Raw genomic sequence first — 18,723 nt, 5'->3', positions numbered from 1 at the left:
AGGAGGTAATCATTAAAATGTGTGTGGATCATGGAATACTATATATCCACAAAAAAGAATGAGATCATATCTTTTGCAGGAACATGGATGGAGCTGGAGGCCATTATCCTTAGCAAATAAATGTGGGAATGGAAAACCAAATACCACATGTTCTTACTTATAAGTGGGATGTAAATGCTGAGAACACATGGACACACAGAGGGAAACAATACACACTGGGGCCTATGAAGGGTGGAGTGTGGAGGAGGGAGAGGATCAGGAAAAACAACTAATGGGCACTAGGCTTATTACCTGGGTGATGAAATAACAGACAACACACCCCCACGACACAAGTTTACCTATTTAACAAACCTGCACATGTATCCCTGAACTCAAAAGTTAAAAAAATGTTTGTGGAATGCATGGTGAATTTATACACAGCCACATTTCTAGAATGTAGTAGAACTGGGATAAAAAGCCATCCTAGCCTTCATCTCTGCACTTTTTTTCCTCCTTGCAGGACTAGGTATTTAATTGGTAGGACCCAGTGTAAGAAAAAAAAAAGTAGAGTCCTCTGTTAAAAAATTAAGAATTTCGAGATGGTCATGGCAGAACAGTACACCAACTTCATTTTAAAGTGTGAGGCCCCATGTGACTACAGAGGTCACACACCCAGGAGGCTGGCCTTGCCTCCTTGGTCACCACTGTCCCTTCTATCCCCATGAAGCTGAGCCCAAACCCTCTGGCCCACCTAAGCTTGCCTCTTTCAGGACTTTGGGGATGTATCACCTCTTTAATTTTCAATCCTCTGAATCTACTGCTGCCTTTTGTGCTCTAGGTATAGGTACTGGAAGGATGGGCAAGAGTTAGAAAGGAAGCTTGCACCACAGGGTTGAGGTGGGGTGAGAGATGGTAGAGCTGAAAAGCAGGGTGGCCAGGGCTTAGGTAAATGCAAGTCCCTCCTCACAGACGCCAGTGGCAAGATTGGGTGGAATCAAAGACGTGCTCGTTTGAGGGATGATTTAGCACATGGCAAAAATAAAGTTGCTGTAAGACTTTCTATTTTTATTTTTATAGAGACAGGGTCTCTTTCTGTCACCCAGGCTGGAATGCAGTGGTATGATCATGACTTACTGTAGCCTTGAACTCATGGGCTCAAGCGATCCTCCTCCTTCCACCTTCTGAATAGCTGGGATTACAGGTGTGCCACCATGCCAGACTAATTTTTATTTTTTCGTAGAGATGGGGGTCTTGCTATGTTGTCCAGGCTGGTCTCGAACTCCTAGCCTCAAGCAATCCTCCTGCCTCAGTCTCCTAAGGGATTACAGGCATGAGCCACTTCACCTGGCTAAGCCTCTGATTTGGTAGAGAGAGGAGGGAAGGGCATTATTATAATGCTAAGTGGTAGGTTTTACCTATGAATGTTTACTGAATGCCCAGCACTGTGCCAAGATCTTTGTATACATTTTTTCCCATTTAATCCTCAGGACAATCCTATGGGACAAATAATATGAATATACCCTATTTGTAGGTGAATGAAATGAGTCTAAAGTCCCTGAAGAATTTGCCTCATCTTGCATGTGTCCAAGCTAGGACTGAAGCTCAGGTCTTCGTGATCGGCTCCAAAGCCTCTACTCTTATCTATTATTCTTTTTATTTTTATATTTATTTATTTATTTTTAATTTTTTATTTCCATAAATTTTTGGGAAACAGGTAGTATTTGGTTACATGAATAAATTCTTCAGTTGTCATTTGTGAGGTTTTGGGGCACCCATCACTGGAGCCGTATACACTGAACTCAAATTGTAGTCCTTTATCCCTTGCCCCCTTCCCACCCCTTCCCCCCGAGTCCCCAAAGTCCATTGTACCATTCTTATGCCTTTGCATCCTCATAGTTTAGCTTCCACTTATGAGTGAGATTCTTTTATAATCTTTTTCTTCCATGTAGCTTGCCTAGCATACTTGTAAAAGGCAGAATTTTGGTGGGGAATACATGGCAATGTTGGCTACTGATGATAATTGTTTATTTCCCCCTCCTATTTCTCCCCATAGGCCTCAGGGAACTCCAAATAGCTCCTCTTCATACCTCCTCTAATGAGCTGGTTTAAAATAGCTTCTCCTATGTGGCAAAATGGCTCCTAGTCATGGGTCTGGTGGCGGGGAAGTTATCTAATCCAGCTAGAATGCTGTTCTTCCCTTGCTGTTTTGTCAGAGAGGTGATACCTGAGTCCAAAGCTGAGTAATTAAAAACCCTCTTAACACCACTTGAAATCAAGTGCCTCATATGCAACATGCTGAGTCTTCAGTCCTCTGGGCTTGGGGTAATTATTGTCTTTTAATACCAGTCTCAATTGTGGTTTGAACCTCACTAGAAACAAATAGAATAAAAACAACAAAATCTTTAAAAAAAAACCCAACAATACAAACCTACCAAAAAATGATGCCCTGTAATTGTTTCCCATAATTTTATACCCCACTCATTATTATTTGAATTTAAAAAGCAAATCTCAAACCTGAATTAACAGGACACCCTTTTGGATAGTAGTTTGGCTTCAAGTCATCATGCATTTTTTTTCCATGTATCAAAAAATCTCACATTTACCAAAATAGTTTATAGTTAATTACATTTCACTGTGAGTTAATATTGACTTTATATGTCTACACTAGCAAGTTATAAATTTTGCACACCTGCAATGCTCTGATTTGCCTTTTCAGAGCATTTCAGAATCTTCCTCAGCTACCGAAGATGGGCTCTCTTTTCCCTGGAGGTGAGGAGATAGGTGCAGGAATTGGGGATCAGGCAGTGGAAGTGAGGTTAATCTTTTCATTTTACTCTGCTACTTTTGAGCAGGTGCAGGCAACTCCCTGGTGTGTGTGTCCATGAATGATAAATTCTCCCTAAGTGGTTTCCTTTACTCCCTTCCTGCTTTTCCCTACCCAAGTCAAAATCATCATCATCATCATCATCATCATCCTCAAACCATTTTGTGAGTTACATGCCAGTCCATAGGAAATAGCCAATAGCCAAGTGCAATGCCAAACACCATATATATATATCTACATATTTACTTCCAACATCTATTTTAGGCTTTGCAATATGCTGTGAAGCAGATTTTATTTTTATTGTGCAGATGAGGAAACTGAAGCTAGGAGAGGTCAAGAAATTTGCTCAAGGTCACGTAACTAGTAAGTGGCAGAATTGTGATGTGCATCTGAGTCTTCGAGCTCTAAGGCATGCCCTTTTCACCACAGTGGTATGCTCCTTCCATAGGGCATCCCAGAGGGAATGAGCTGCAGGATTATGGAATGGAGTCACAGGTGGTTCCAGCTCTTCAGTTCTGCAAATTCTCACTCTGTCTCAAACCCTGGTGGCCAGACAATAGCCTGAGCAGATACTTTCTAAAGAATGTTTACTGCAATTCTATATAAAATCAGAAAAAGCGAGAACAACCAATCTTTCATCAACATGGAATTAGAAGTAATGAAAAAGGGTGCCTGCCCACAGTGGTATACTCCTCAACCGCTGTAAAGAATGTCTGAGCTAAACTGATTGTGGACTGAAGAGGGGCAGTGAGACAGGTTAAGGGACTTGTCTTACATCATACTTGCACCTTCTCTTGGCTCCTTATCTTCTTATCTCCTCCCTAGAAAGCTCAATAAGTTTTATGTGCCATAGAGAGTTGGAAACCCAACCTTCCTCTTGCTGTCATCAGCACTAGAGGGAAAATGAGAGGCTCAATAGTGCAGAGGTCAATAAGAGACTTGGCCTCAGCTAAACCTGAGTTTGAACCTAGAGCTGGCAACCCCTCTACCCCCAGTTTCCTACAGCCTCCCGGTAAAGTAGTAGAGCAGAAGTGGTGGTTTTGTGGTGGGTCTAGAGGACTGCATCCACTGAGACCCCTCCTCCTCCTCTGGCTGGCACAGAGCAGCAGAGACAAACCTGAGTGTCTAAAGGTCGAAAGACCACTGGGCCGGGAGAATCCTGCCATTGCAGACAGGAGAGGACACAGCCATGACCACTGAGGACTGATGATCAGTACCAGATGGAGGCCTCTCAGTGGACGTCAGCATGCATGTCTAAGTGCCCTTCTTCCCTAATGACTTGGCTCTAGATAAGTCACCCCAAACTAAAGTAGCCCACGAAAAAAAAAATAAAAAGAAGAATCCCAAACTCCTGGAGCAGGGCCTGGAACTGGAAAGTAAGTTCAGTTATAGGAATATAACATTAAGTTTTTTGTGACTCTGACTTAGTGGCCTGAAATTCATAGTCGCTTCAGTGATTATGTTTTGAAGTGGGTTTGAGTGGAATTCTTGGGATGGCTCACCTTAAAAAGAACCCAGTAACCTCTTGTCATTTCTGCAACAGGTTGGGCGGTGACACGCTCTCCTGCCTTATGAAAGACTTTGCATCAGCATGACGAGAAGTGGTGGCTGATGACTCCAAGGTGCTGAGTAGCTTTATTAATCACAACTACAGACTAAAGGCTGTGTGTTTTCTCTGGAAGTGGAGTGAGAGATTGCCTTGTCTCCTGCCGCTCCCACAGTATAATCAAGGCATCAAGCTAAATTAAAGGAAATGCCATCTTCCCGTGACAGCAGGTGCAAAATTACCTCTAATTATGAATTTGCTAGGTACAACAGTGACTCTGTGTGAATTATAACATTGCATTCATTAAAACAACCATTTAGGGTCTCACTTACCTTGTCATGCATACAGAATCCCAGAATCTGAGAGTGAGTTCATATCAAATCTGCTGTGCTCTTGGAGAACTGTGCTGGTCTGACAATTTGTGACCTGACATTATTGTTCAAAGTCTACATTTCAGAGTAAGGACAGCCAGGTCTGAGTCCCAGATTTACTATGGACTGGCATATGACTTCAATAAGTCAGTTATCTTATTGAGCTCAGGTTTTTTTTCTTTTCTTCTTAAACGTATTCTCATACCCATTTTACAGATAAGGAGGTCAGGGCTCGAGGAGGCCAGAGGTTTGAGTTGAGGTGAATTCTCGACATCACATGGTTATCCTGTGATAGCAATTCTATTCTACCCCAAGTTTCTGACGTCAAAGCCAGTATCCTGTCTGCTGTGCCATGCCACCACCTGGGCCAGCTACCAAAAACATGTTTCTGGACTTTTCCCATGCCCTCATTCCCTGGGCCAGAGGCCTGATTCTTAGAGGGATCTTGTAGCCTCTTGGCTGATAAGGGCTCTCCCTGTGGTGTGGACACAGTCCGGGGGACGTCCTCATGTAGGCCATAGAACCCAGCTGCCTTCCTGCCTATGCTTTGCCAGGACAGAGGATAAGGAGGCAGCCTGAGTCCTTTGGCCTCGGTTGTCAGGGCCCAGGTTCTCAAAGAGCTCAGTTTCTTTATCTATAAATTGAGGGGGCAGAACTATACATTCTTCAAGCCAGCACTTCTCAAACTTTGATGTGCTACTCAAAGTGTGGGCAACAGACCAGAAGCAGCAGCATCAGGGAGCTTGTTGGAAATTCACAATCTCAGTTTCTATGCCATACCAACTACTTTCAAACCATAATATACAAAGGAATCATCTGGGATCTTGTTAAAATGCAGATTCGGGTTTAGTAGATCTGGAGTGGGGCCTGAGATTCTGCATTCCAGCAAATTCCCAGGGGATGCTGCTGCTTCCTCTGTACAAACCACACTTTGAGTAGCGAGGCTCTCAGATCCTTTCTGGCTGTGTACTATAATAATAGGTGATATTTATTGGATACTTCCTCTGTGCTAGGCACTGTGCTAAATACTGTACACGTATTGCCTCATTTAAATCTCATAAAAATCCTATAGGGGGATACTGTCAATATCATACCCATTTTCTAGACAATGAAACCAAAGATCATGGACATAGTCAACTAGACCAACATCACATGGAGGGCAGAGCTGGGATTTGAACCAGATCATCTGGTTCTGTTGCTCATATGCTTAACAACAACACTTAGCTCCCAAGTAATTTAGTTTTGGGAAAACTCTAACTCTTTCTGAGTAAAATTGTGTCTAATTCTCTACGGAGCAACATAATAACTAGTTGACATGACTAGAGTTCTATCTTATTGTTTTCTAGGATTGTATCATATTAGGTTGTGCATTGGATTGAATGTTTATTTCTTCTGGAATTTTTATGTTGAAATCCTAATCCTCAATGTGATGGTATTAGGGGATGGGGCCTATGGGAGATGATTGGGCCATGAGGGTGGAGCCCTCATGAATGGGATTTGTGTCCTTATAAAACAGGCCCTAGAGAACTGCCGGCCTGTCTCACTGTGTGAGGACACAGCTAGAAGTTGGCAGTCTGTGACATGGGAAAGGGCCCTCACTAGAAACTGACCTTGCTGACACTCTGATCTTGAACTTCCAGCTTCTAGAACTGAGAGGAATAAATTTATAATTGTTTATAAGCCACCCAGCTCATGATATTTTGTTTTTGTCTTATTTTATTATTATTATTATTTAAACTTTTATTTTAGGTTCATGGGTACATGTGTAGGTTTGTTATATAAATAAACTTGTGTCATGGGGGTTTGTTGTACAGATTATTTCATCACAGGGGTACTAAGCCTAGTACTCAATAGTTATTTTTTCTGATCGTCTCCCTCTTCCCACCCTCCACCCTCAAGTAGGCCCTAGTATCTGTTGTTTTCCTCTTCGTGTCCATGTATTCTCATCATTTAGCTCCCACTTATAAGGAACATGCAGTATTTGGTTTTCTGTTCCTGTGTTAGTTTGCTAAGGATAATGGTCTCCAGCTCCATCCATGTTCCTGAAAAAGATATGACCTAATTCTTTTTTATGGCTGCATAGTATTCCATGGTACGTATGTGCTCCATTTTCTTTATCCATTGATGGGCATTTAGGCTGATTTCATGTCTTTGCTGTTGTGAATAGTGCTGCAATGAACATACGTGTGCATGTGTCTTTATGGTAAAGTGATTTTTATTCCTTTTGGTATATACCCAATAATGGGATTGCTGGGTTGAGTGGTAGTTCTGTTTTTAGCTTTTTGAGGAATTGCCACACTGCTTTCCACAATTGTTGAACTAATTTACACTCTCACCAACAGTGTAAAAGTGTTCCCTTTTCTTCACAACCTCGCCAGCATCTGTTGATATTTTGTTTTAGCATGCTGGATGGACTAAGATAGATGGGTTAACTACTATTTCCCTATAAAGGGGCATTTCGGAACATTCCAATGTTTCCCTATTATAAGCAGTGCTGCAGTAAACACACTTGTACATACACTTTGTATACAGTGTGACTATGGGATGGATTCCTAGAAGTCTCTTGCCTGGAACAAAGGCTATGCATTATTACATTTGAATAAATACTAACATCTTGTCTAACACTGGGCTTACAGTTTGGACATTAATATTAGAGCTCACAGAGTTGTAGAATTTGAATTTTGGAGCCCAAATTTCTCTCAGCCAAACTCCTTATCTCATTTTTGTTTTTGTTTTTGTTGAGACCGAGTCTCACTCTGTTGCCTAGGCTGGAGTGAAGTGGTGTGATCTCAGCTCACTGCAACCTCCGCCTCTGGGGTTCAAATGATTCTCTTTCCTCAGCCTCCCAAGTTGCTGGGATTACAGGCACCTGCCACCACGCCTGGCTAATTTTTGTATTTCTATTTTTTTTTTTTTTTGTAGAGACAGGGTTTCACCATGTTGGCCAGGATGGTATCGAACTCCTGACCTTAAGTGATCCACCTGCTTCGACTTCCCTAAGTGCTGGGATTACAGGAATGAGCCATCGCGCTTGACCCCATATTTTCAAATAGCAAAATTATTACCTGTAAAGATGAACTCCCCTTTTGGTTGTGACTCTACCAAAATGCTGATCCCATCAGGAGACAGTGATACCTCTTTTAAAGCCTGGAGGAAAAAAATGAAGAAAAGGAAGTTATTAAAGCTGGAGTATGTTGAACTTCGATTCATTGAGCCTGATTTCTGAAAAGACAAACCCCGTATTTTGGAAAATAGAATTGCCTGGTTTCCCTGTTTTCTCCACATAATTAGCCTAAACCTCAGAAGCCTCTGTCTAGAGCAGCTAAAACTTCAGGAAAAAAAAAAAAAGCGTGAAGGCTCATTTTGACGAAAAGATGGAACTCCAAATGGTTGTTTGGGGAACCGACTGAGACTTCTGGCTGAAGCTCAAGATGTTATACATTTGCCTACATTTTTAATACTGTATTCAAGTTCCCAAGCCTTTTTTTGATGGATTTTTTTATTTGTGAGTCTGGGTATTTCTTCCTCCTGTAAATGGTTATTTCTCTACACAGATACACGTGGGAGAATATTTAATTAGAACTGAAAATGTTTTGAGCACATTAAGTACAATCTAAGTGATAAGTATCATGATCTTTAAATGCTACAATAAGCATTATAATACATGCCTAATTCACTGATGAACACTTGGCGTGTCTTTGACAAATTCTTAATAAATTGCTCAAAAGAGCCCTTTAGAAATTGTCATTTCACACTATATAACTCTACCTCTGATATTTCTCAACCTTGTCTATCTGCAGAAATGGGAAATTCTCTTGAACATTTTTCTTAACTGATTCTGATTAATGGGCTTTGGTGGAAACTCCCAGGGACTTGTTGCAATATACTGTAAATGAAATCTGCTAGCTACACAATTTGAAAAGTGAAGGCTGTAGTCTCCAAGTTTTCAAAAGCAGCCCATTTCACCTAGACAATGAATTATGGGATCCATAAGTACATAGAAAGCCCGAATCCTGTGCCTGGTATGTATCTTCAAGGGAAAAGCTGTATGAATCTTACAAAGACTATCCCCAGCCCAGATGTCATCTGGAGGGTATTAAGAGAAGATTTGTAGCAATTTAGTTGATTGTTAGTGTTAGGGGCAGCGATTCCTTAGTATCAAAGTACTCCATAAATTCTCTCTATGCCCAGATCTCAAGATTTGCAATTAAATTTGGGCAGAAGTAAAAGATGTTTTGAAAATTAATTTTTTTTAAAAAAGGCATTAATTTAAGAAAGTCTGTGGCTGCATAGAAACTCTTAAATTACTTGAAAGTGGAAAAAGCAACACTGGGTTTGGCAGGATCATTTATTTCCTAGTATGTGCCTCAAGCTGGCTGTTCTAATTGGAAGAATTTGATAGTAAGTAATTTCAATCTTCTTTATCTGCATTAGAATATCTGTAAAGATTAAAGATGCTTGTACTGATGAGGTAGGTGAAGCTCAAAGAGGTTAAATGTGTTGCACATGTTTGTACTGATAATAAGAGGGATTGGTTCACTCACTTTTGAAAACAAGTACCCTTTTTAAAATTTGGAATAATTTTAGATTTACAGAAACGTCTCTAAGATAATACAAAGACTTCCTGTATACCTGTTACCCTGTTCTTCCTAATGTTAGCATCTTACATAGTGATGGTGGATTTGTCAAAACCAAGAAATTAACATTAGTACATTACTATTAACTGAACTCTAGAATTTATTCAGATTATATATAAAATATATATTAAATTATTAAATATATATAAATATATATTATATATATAAAATCGGGATTATATATTTTTATATATGTTTTGTCTTTCACTAATGCTCTTTTTCTAATCCACGGTATCAAGATCAAGGACAGTCAAGATGCCACATTGCATTTAGTCATTATGTCTCTTTAGTTTTTTCTAGTCTGTTACAGTTTCTCAGTCTTTCCTGGTTTTTCATGATCTTGACAGTTTTGTGGAGTACTGGTCAGGTATTTTATAGAATATCCCTCAGAATGGGCTTGTCTTGATGTCTTTCTCATTAGGCTGGGGTTTTGGGGAAGAATGTGACAAATTTCTCATCATATCATATCATGCTATTCTGCTTTCAACATAATGTATCACCAGCAACATTAACATTGATCTCTTGGTTAAAAGAGTGTCTGCCAGGCTTCTGGGGCTACAGTTTGGATAAGTGGAAAAGAGAGTGGTAATTGATTAGTGACATCTGCCATGAGTACAGACTGAGGTAACAGTGGTACTCACAGCAGGTATTCCCCATCCCTGACTCATATTACTTAAGACCATCACTTTTTGCTGACAAAGAATCTGAGATTTTTGTTCGCAGAATTTCATGTCATTGTACTTGTGGCCCAGTCATCTACATCCTAAACATTCAAATACCAAATATTTGCTGAGCACCTATGATATGCAAGGACCATATTTATGTTTCTCACTTTAATTGACTAAGAGAATATTACGGCTTAAGGAGGGACTTAAAGAGATAATCCAATTTCTTCATTATTATCTTTCTAATAGAAAAATTAAGAACTCTGAAACACACACACACACACACACATGCACAAACATACACACACTCACAGACACTCACGAGACCCAGAAAGTCACGATTATGGCCTGAAGCATAGAAGGCTAAGACTGGAATCCCATCTTCTGACGGCTTTAGCATGCTGAATTCTTGCTTAAGCCAATTACTACACTTACATAATTTACTTAAACTAGACTACCTATGGAGTACTGCTCCTCCAGGATACCATTGAAATTAGCACTTTTCAATGCGTAGGGGAATTGGGCATCAGAACATTTTCTCACCATCTCGTCGAAACCTTTTTAGTTGTTGTGTATAAATGAATGATTTTTACAAACAACTGTGGCTTTCAACAGTTCACTCATGTAAGAACAATTTAGTGAATACCAGCCGTTTAACAGGTACTGAGTGAGATAGGTGCTGGTTATACATTAAGAAATAAAATAGACATGGCCCCTCCCCAAGGGCAACTTACAATCTAGTGAAGCATAAAAATATAAAATAGATTAAATAATAACCAGGTGTGGTGTTGCATACCTGTAGTCCCAGCTACTCGGGAGGCTGAGGCAGGAGGATTCCTGAAGCCCAGGAGGTGGAGTCCAGCCTGGGCAACATAGCGAGACCCTGTCTTTTTTTTGAACAAAGCAATAATAGAATAAATAATTACAAGGTATGAAGAATGCTGTAAAAGAAAAAAGCATGGAGTGTTACCTAAATAAAACAAGGGAAGGGAAGCTAAATAGGATGGCCAAGGAAGACTTGCCTCAGAAAGTGATGCTCAGACCAAGAAGGGGAGAACCTTGCAAGATGTCTGAGTCAGAGAGGGTCGTGTACACAGATGTCTAAGGCGGAAGAGGAGGACAAGCCCAAGGAACCGGAAGACAGTGTGTGTGGCTGGATTTTAATAAATGGTGGGGCAGCAGATGTGTCAGTATACTACTCAGAACCCCGCAGCACTGTGTTCCTGTCTATAGTAGTAGCTTTCTCCATTATGATGGGTCAACATACTAGGCAGGCTACAAGTGCCGGGAAGTTGATGCTCCAGGAGCTGTTCTCAACCTACAATGAATGAGAGTTGGTGGGTCAACATCATCCCAGCCTCCCCCTCACCTTGGGACAGATAACTCGAAGGCATGTTCTGTGCTTTTGACTATCTGCTGGGAATCCTCAGTGGGATGGAACCTTGGCTGCCCATTGCGATAAGCTCTTCGATAAGAATCCTTTCATTTGGTTTCCTTCCTTACACTCCCTTCCTTCCCCATTCCCTTGTCAGTTGCTTTTCAAATAAGCTACTTGGATTCATATCCTTGTTTCAGAGCCTCATTCGGAGGAACCCAACCTAAGATAAATGGAAAAGGTGATACATGCTGAGGTTGGAAATGTAGGGAGAGGCTAGATCACACAGGTCTTAGTCGGCTTTGTAAAAAGTTTGATTTAATTCTAAGTGCAATAGGAAGGAACTGAAGGCTCTTAAGAAGGAGTGACTTGATTAAATTTAGATTTTAAAAGGATACTCTAAAAATATAGGTTAGCTTTACAATTGTCGATTTAGAAGACATCTTAGAGATGATCTATTTGAACTCTTACTTTGTAGAAAATTAAAGTGAGATCCATAGAAGCAGTGATTTTCCCGAAGCCACACAGTGGTGGAGGAAAGATTACTATGAGTTAGATCTTGTGACCAAGGTCTTCTGACTGTCCAGGACTCAGTGGTGACCCTTTGATAACTTTTCAGTGTCTCTGATAACCTCTTAGAGCAGCAGTTTCACCCAAGACAGCATTTGCTAAGAAAAGCAAAATGAATTTTGAGTTCAACCTCATTCTGTAAGGACTGCTTTAGATAATTACCATAACATGTTAGACAGTTGAAATTGCAGGGGAGAAAAACAGTTAAGGCAGTGCCCTAGTTATTAAGTATTAAAGACACTGAAGGTTTTTCCTGTTAAATAAGTACCAGGATAGGGCACGATAACCATTTGCAAATATTTGTAAAGGTGCAGACAGTGAGAAGAAAGAGAAATTACTTAGCTTAGAACAGTGGAGGAGAGCTTGAAGTAATGAGGTGGAACAAAAGGGAAATATTATTAGCTGAAAAGCGGGAAACGAGTTTTTGCAATGAGAACCAGTCAGTTGTATTTACACACAAACCCAATTGTCTGAGTGAACTTTATGTAGTGTTTGAAATGAAAAAAAAAAAAAGAATTAGAAAGCTTTACACAGGCATGTATCCCTTGTGTTTCTTGAAGTTATTTTCTCTTATTCCCCACTTTTCAAACACATTTTGAAATATGTATATTTGAAATGCAATTATTTTACAACAGTAGATGTGTGACATGGCTTGATCACTTTTATGATTGACCAAGTCAGAGTTCTGTCTTATGAAACAGAGACGGATAAATAATTGGACTATAAACCAACTGTTCTCCAATTATATTTCAGTCGCTGATTGTCTGAAGTATTAAGGGAGAATACATTACCATTGTTAATCATTTTAACACCATTTTAACTTTTGTATAATTTGAAACTACAACAAGTCAAGGTTATGGAAATACTGAATATTCGCTGGAAGATACAACACTCCAGTGTGAATTTGAATGGTTAATTGTAAAAGAAACAAAAGAAAAACAACCCAGCAACAACAAGACCAAAAATAAAACCAAAAAATGATGCACTGTTTTATCTAAGTTGTTTTCACTGGATTCTTCAGTGGTTATTACTGAATATGATTTACTGATAATCAAAATTATTTTTCCTTATTTTATTTGGATTTGTTGGGTTTTCCAGCACCAATCATTTCACCGCCTATTAAAGTAACCACAATCCATCCACCCAAGAAAAACACCCAACAATCCTCATGTCTCTGCTATTTATCGGGAGAGTCCTCTGGGGATTAGAAGCACACTGGGAATGTGCAGTTCCTCAATACTGACTGGCCCTCTTCTCCCTGCTGTTAGAAGTGTCATCATTGAATATAATTTCTTAGCACACTGTTTGCTTTGTCTTCAATTAAGAGCCAGCAAAATAGCGGCTATAATTATATCTCCTTAAGACGATGCCCATTTGATTGAAGGCTAGGCTGAAAATATACTCTACATTATCATATGAAAAAGCCACATAAAGAGCCCTGTCTTCAAACTGCAGTGTTAACCCTCCTCCAAGTGATTCTAAATGAAGCAACAAAGTGCAGAAAAGGCGAGAGCACTTATTTGACCACGGACCCTTTGAAATATCACTTTGATGAATGCAAACACATTTATCATCTGCACTAGGAAATGTTTTATGTCACTATCCCAGTTAAGGCTGTTGTAGTTGTAAGGAATAGAAACCCACGCCAAGATAGCTGTAGCAAGAAAAGGAATTTATTGTAAGTATACAGGGATATGTGCCAGCATCTACAAGAAGCTTGGAGTAAAATCAAGGAAACCACCTAGAAGCAAGGCGCTAGTTCCTTCCGTCCCTCTGGGGTCACCTGGTTTTGCTCGCATCCCTGCCTGTCTCTGTGCAACCTCCTCAACTCTTGCAGAAGATCAGCTTTCTTTGGGTACCCTAGTGCCCCTGCTTCGAAGCACCTCGCTTGCAGCCACACACAGAGCCCCAGATTAGCATCTCTCAGTTCCAATTTTAATTTCTGGGAGAGGCAATCTGCTAGTTCGGTTAGGGTCGTGCCTTCTTTTGGGTGGTCATCGGAGACTGAATACTCCAAAAATGGCTGTCAGGGCTCAAGCCTGAGGTCAGGGCCAGTTTTCTGACAAAAGGGGTTGTTGTCAATATCAAAAGGCATTTACTACAGTTACTTTCAGATTATAACTCATTAATTTATTTATTCACCAATTTGACAAATAATACTGAGTGCTGACTATGTGATGGGTACTGGGGATACAGAAGAGAACAAAGAATCTCTGAGAGAACAAAGCAGACACAATCCCTGACCTCATGGAACATTCTAGAGTGGGAAGACAGGGGAAAATAAAAAAGTAAATATAAATAAGGAGATTAGAAGGTGATAAGAACTATGAAGAACAATAAATCCGGAAAGGGAAAAAGAGAGAGCCGGCGGTTGGGGGAGGTGTTATTTTAAAGGACTTGGTCCAGGAATGGTGTTGTTGAGAAGGTGCTGTTTGAACTAAGTCCTAAAGGAAGCAATGGAAAGAATTATGTAGATATTGGATGCTTCATTTTGAATTGATTTTTATTAAACCCCATGCAACCATAGGATGATAATTTAAAATTTTTTTTCTTTGAAGTTTATCACAGAGGTTTCCTTTTCTGAGAAGTAGGAACTTTCATATTAATTCAACATTTATGTTTGTCAGACATTTCAAGTGTCTGCAATTAGGGATCCTAGTTAAAACTCATGTTTCCTTCTATTTCAAAATTAAATAGTGGACAATGCCAATATATTTTGGAGTTCAGTAGGCAAGTAATACTCTACTATCAAAAAAGCTCTGACGCCTGTGTGTAGAAGGATGAAGGGAGAGTTGGTTGGACAGGCTATTCCCCGTGGGCTTTAAAGCCAAAGTCTGTGTGAAAGCCACTTGTACCTTTTAATAAGTTCTTTTCTCTTATTACTTAGTAGGCAATAAGAAGTTGAATGAGGCAAATATAATTAAATCTTGATGGCTGTTTGTCTGTGTGTCTTATTTTCTCCCACTTAAAAATTGAATGGTGGCACACCCATGTTCACAGCAACTTTAGTCAGCAGCATGATCAGAGCCAAGAGGCAGAAGCAAGTCACATGTCCCTCTACCAATGAACAGGTAAACAAGATGAGTTTATACACACAGGAGAATATTATTCAATCTTCCAAAGAAAGGAAATCCTGTCGTATGCTACAACATTGAAGAACCCTGAGGACATTATGTCAAGTGAAATAAGGCAGCCACAAAAAGACAAATACTGTATTATTCCACTTATATAAGATATTTAAAGCAGTTGAATTCATCAAAACAGAAAACAGAATGGCAGAGGGAGAAATGGAGAGTTTAATGGGAATCCAGTTTTGGCTTTGCAAGATGAAAAGTTCACTTGTTAACTTGTTGCATAACAAGCGAATGTAACACTATTGAACTTTCCCCTTAGAAATGGTTAAGAAGATACACTTTATGATATGTGTTGTTGTTTTAAACCACAATTGAAGAAAAAAAAAAGAATGATGGCATGGAAAGACACAAGGAAACTGACAACATTGTGGAACAGCTGTACCAGCCCCAGGCTGCCCCCCTCCAGGCTCCTTGTGTTGTAAAGAAAATAAAGGCTTACTCTGTAGTTTTTTTTTCTTTTTAAGTATATGATGGCTTCTTAAACCCTACTGAGTCCCACTGTGTCAGTTAAGACCCTTCATCGAGTGATCTCAAAATTTGGTTCCTCATTTCTCCTCTTGCCACCTGAAATTTTAGCCAATCTGACCACTTTGTGGTCCAGATGCCTGGTGCAGTCCACCCTCCCAGACTCACTTTCTACGTTTTCTCCTTCCGCAGCCTTTAGTGATATCAGTATTTGGGACAATTTTCCTTTTCTGAGCGCCCGTATTTCTTATGGCATTTGGCGCTTCCTGTCTTGTATTGGAACTTTGGCATAAATCTTTGCTTCTCAATTGCATTGTAATTTCCTTGAAGTCAGGAAACATGTTTTTAATAGTACGACATCCCCCATAACATCATCAAAGATGCTTCTATAGCATCAGCAAAGTTTTGTTGATATTATCTAATGTCAAAGTGCCAGGCATATAGCAAGTGCTCAGAATGCAAACGAGCAAGCCCAAAACATGGTCAGACTTGTTTTCGGTCAATGATGAAATGAAAACATATGAGCTTCTTAATAACACTGAATTTATTGATTCCATTATTTTGTTTTCCAGTTTGGATATATGGCATGTTGATATGAATCAAATAGAGGCCCCTGGGGTCATATTAAGGATAAATTCTATGAAGTGAAGTGAATCAGCTGCTTGGTTATTCTGAATCATTAGCTAGTTAAGACTAATAACACAAAATCCATCATTTTTCCATGTGGCATTTTCATCACATAGACCAGAAGTTTCTAATTTTTCCAATATGAAAACTTCTACATTTAACAATTTTGTTTTTGTTTTTCTTTTGAGAAGGAGTTGCCCAGGCTGGACTGTGATGGCACAGTCTTGGCTCACTGCAACTTCCGCCTACCGGTTTCAAGTGATTCTCCTGCCTCAGCCTCCCGAGTAGCTGGGACTACAGGCATGTGCCACCATCCCTGGCTAATTATGTATTTTCAGTAGAGACAGGGTTTCACCATGTTGACCAGGCTGCTCACAAACTCCTGACCTCAGGGGATCTGCCTACCTTGGCCTCCCAAAGTGCTGGGATTACAGGTGTGAGCCACCAGGCCCGGCCAACAATTTTATGCTATTAGTACCTTTGGGTCTCAGGGCTGACATAACACACAATGATAGAGCTATGACAAATTCAGTGGTGCTTTAAAACAAATGTCTTCAGGCCAGGTGCAGTGACTCATGCCTGTAATCCCTGCACTTTGGGAGGCTGAGGTGGGTGGATCACCTGAGGTCAGGAGTTTGCGACCAGCCTGGCCAACATGATGAAACCCCATCTCTACTAAAAATACAAAAAAATTAGCTGGGTGTGGTGGTGGGCACCTGTAATCCTGGTTACTCAGGAGGCTGAGGCAGGAGAATTGCTTGAACCCAGGAGGTGGAGGTTGCAGTGAGCCAAAATCGTGCCACTGCACTCCAGCCTGGGCAACAAGGGTGAAACTCCGTCTCAAAAAAAAAAAAAAAAAGTATTTGGCTGGGCATATTGGCTCATGCCTGTAATCCCAGCACTTTGAGAGGCCAAGGCAGACAGATTACTTGAAGTTAAGAGTTCAAGACCAGCCTGGCCAACATGTGAAACCCCATCTCTACTAAAAATACAAAAATTAGCCAGGTGTGGTGACATGCATCTGTAGTCCCAGCTACTCGGGAGGCTGAGGCACGAGAATTGCTTGAGCCCAGGAGGCAGTGGTTGCAGTGAGCCATGATCGCACTGCTGCACTCCAGCCTCGGCAACAGAGCAAGACTCTGTCTCAAAAAAAATAAATAAATAAATTAAATTAAATAAGTTCTTTTTTGTTAGTTCATAGCACCATCTACATATATTTGAAAAATAGCAGAATTTGCTTGTGTGATACATAAGTTTATTCTAACAACAATGAATATAGTACTTATAGAACTTCAGTCCTTTTCAGTGGAAGCAGTGATATAAAAATCAACTAACAAATATTTGTTGAAAGTGTAGCTTTTGTGTGGCCAAACTAACACGGACTAGATTTTATTTCAACACCTTTCTTCTACATGTGTTATTATTATTATTTTTAAATCTACCTTCTCTTGGCAGGAGATGAAGCCTTGCCTTCATAATACTTGGGGAATCTTTCACTCATGGATGGACTCATACAATGAAACATAGATGGTTTACTAAGAATTAACCCAAAGAAACACATGTGCAGCCATCTACAAATAACTTTATGACAACTACAGTGGTATCTGGTATTAAAAGCCAAAGTCCCCTTAATTGGACCTTGGTGAAACTTTTGCTCTGATCTACCTGCCTTTTGTTGTTATCCAATATCACACTGATTCTCCTCTCTGCATTTGGCTAGGCTGCATCCTTAGTTCTCAGTTTAAAGGCCACGTCTTCATGGAGGTCTTCCCTGATTTCCCCCAGCAGAGTAGATGCTACTTTTGTGACATTGTGATTTCATCATAATTCCACCCTCAGGATGGGATGCCATATAGAACAGAGAATGTGTCTCCCTCCTATACACATTTGTATCCTTAGCACATAGTGGCTGATCAATACACATTTGTTAAATAAATTAATGAGTATTCCCTGCCGTTTCAATTTGAGCTCATATATTGGGTTGCTTAATTAGTTGCAGAGGAGTTTCAACCTCGGCCTAAAAATTGCTTAAAAGTCAGACCTAAAATGAAGTCTTAATCAACTGCATTTGCCTAAAGCTTTTGTGTCTGTCCTCACTGGTGACTGCCCATATTTGTGCAAATGTTAGAATCTATTCAAGTCTTCTCTGGTATGTGATCCGAAACGTGTCTTCTCTCTCTTCACTGCTACAGTTATTTTTCAATAGCTCTGGAATTAGCCCCCTAGAATGCAAGTCCCCTGAGGACAAGGACCTTATCTTTCTGGTTTTTTTTTATTTGATATCCTAGCACGTAGAATAGTACATGGCAGGCTCCTGACAAATATTTATTGTATAAGTGAATGACTGCTGACTGACTGGCTAATTTAATTGTTTAGGGGAGTGTTATGATATAGATGTGATTAACACGCTTCACACAGAAGAGAAGGAAGTAAATCATCTGCTACTACCCTTTGCCTTTAGTGTGTACCATGGGAATACCTAGATGCACATTCCATTCATGTGTTAGCTTTGCTTTCTAAACTGAACTGC

General features: G+C 40.1%; 1 long non-coding RNA gene across 1 annotated transcript; it reads right to left on the bottom strand.

The window, feature by feature from the left end:
- Positions 1 to 3,072: 3,072 nt before the first annotated feature.
- Positions 3,073 to 10,911, bottom strand: LOC129137500 (uncharacterized). Its single transcript, XR_008540099.1, has 3 exons — positions 10,819 to 10,911; positions 7,786 to 7,867; positions 3,073 to 3,345 (listed from the first exon to the last, which is right to left on the bottom strand). It is a non-coding gene; the product is annotated as an uncharacterized LOC129137500 (long non-coding RNA).
- Positions 10,912 to 18,723: the final 7,812 nt, after the last annotated feature.

Source organism: Pan troglodytes, chromosome 18, assembly GCF_028858775.2.
Source record: "Pan troglodytes isolate AG18354 chromosome 18, NHGRI_mPanTro3-v2.0_pri, whole genome shotgun sequence".
In the NCBI taxonomy this organism is placed as follows: Eukaryota; Metazoa; Chordata; class Mammalia; order Primates; family Hominidae; genus Pan; species Pan troglodytes.
This window is presented reverse-complemented; position numbering and strand designations above follow the sequence as displayed.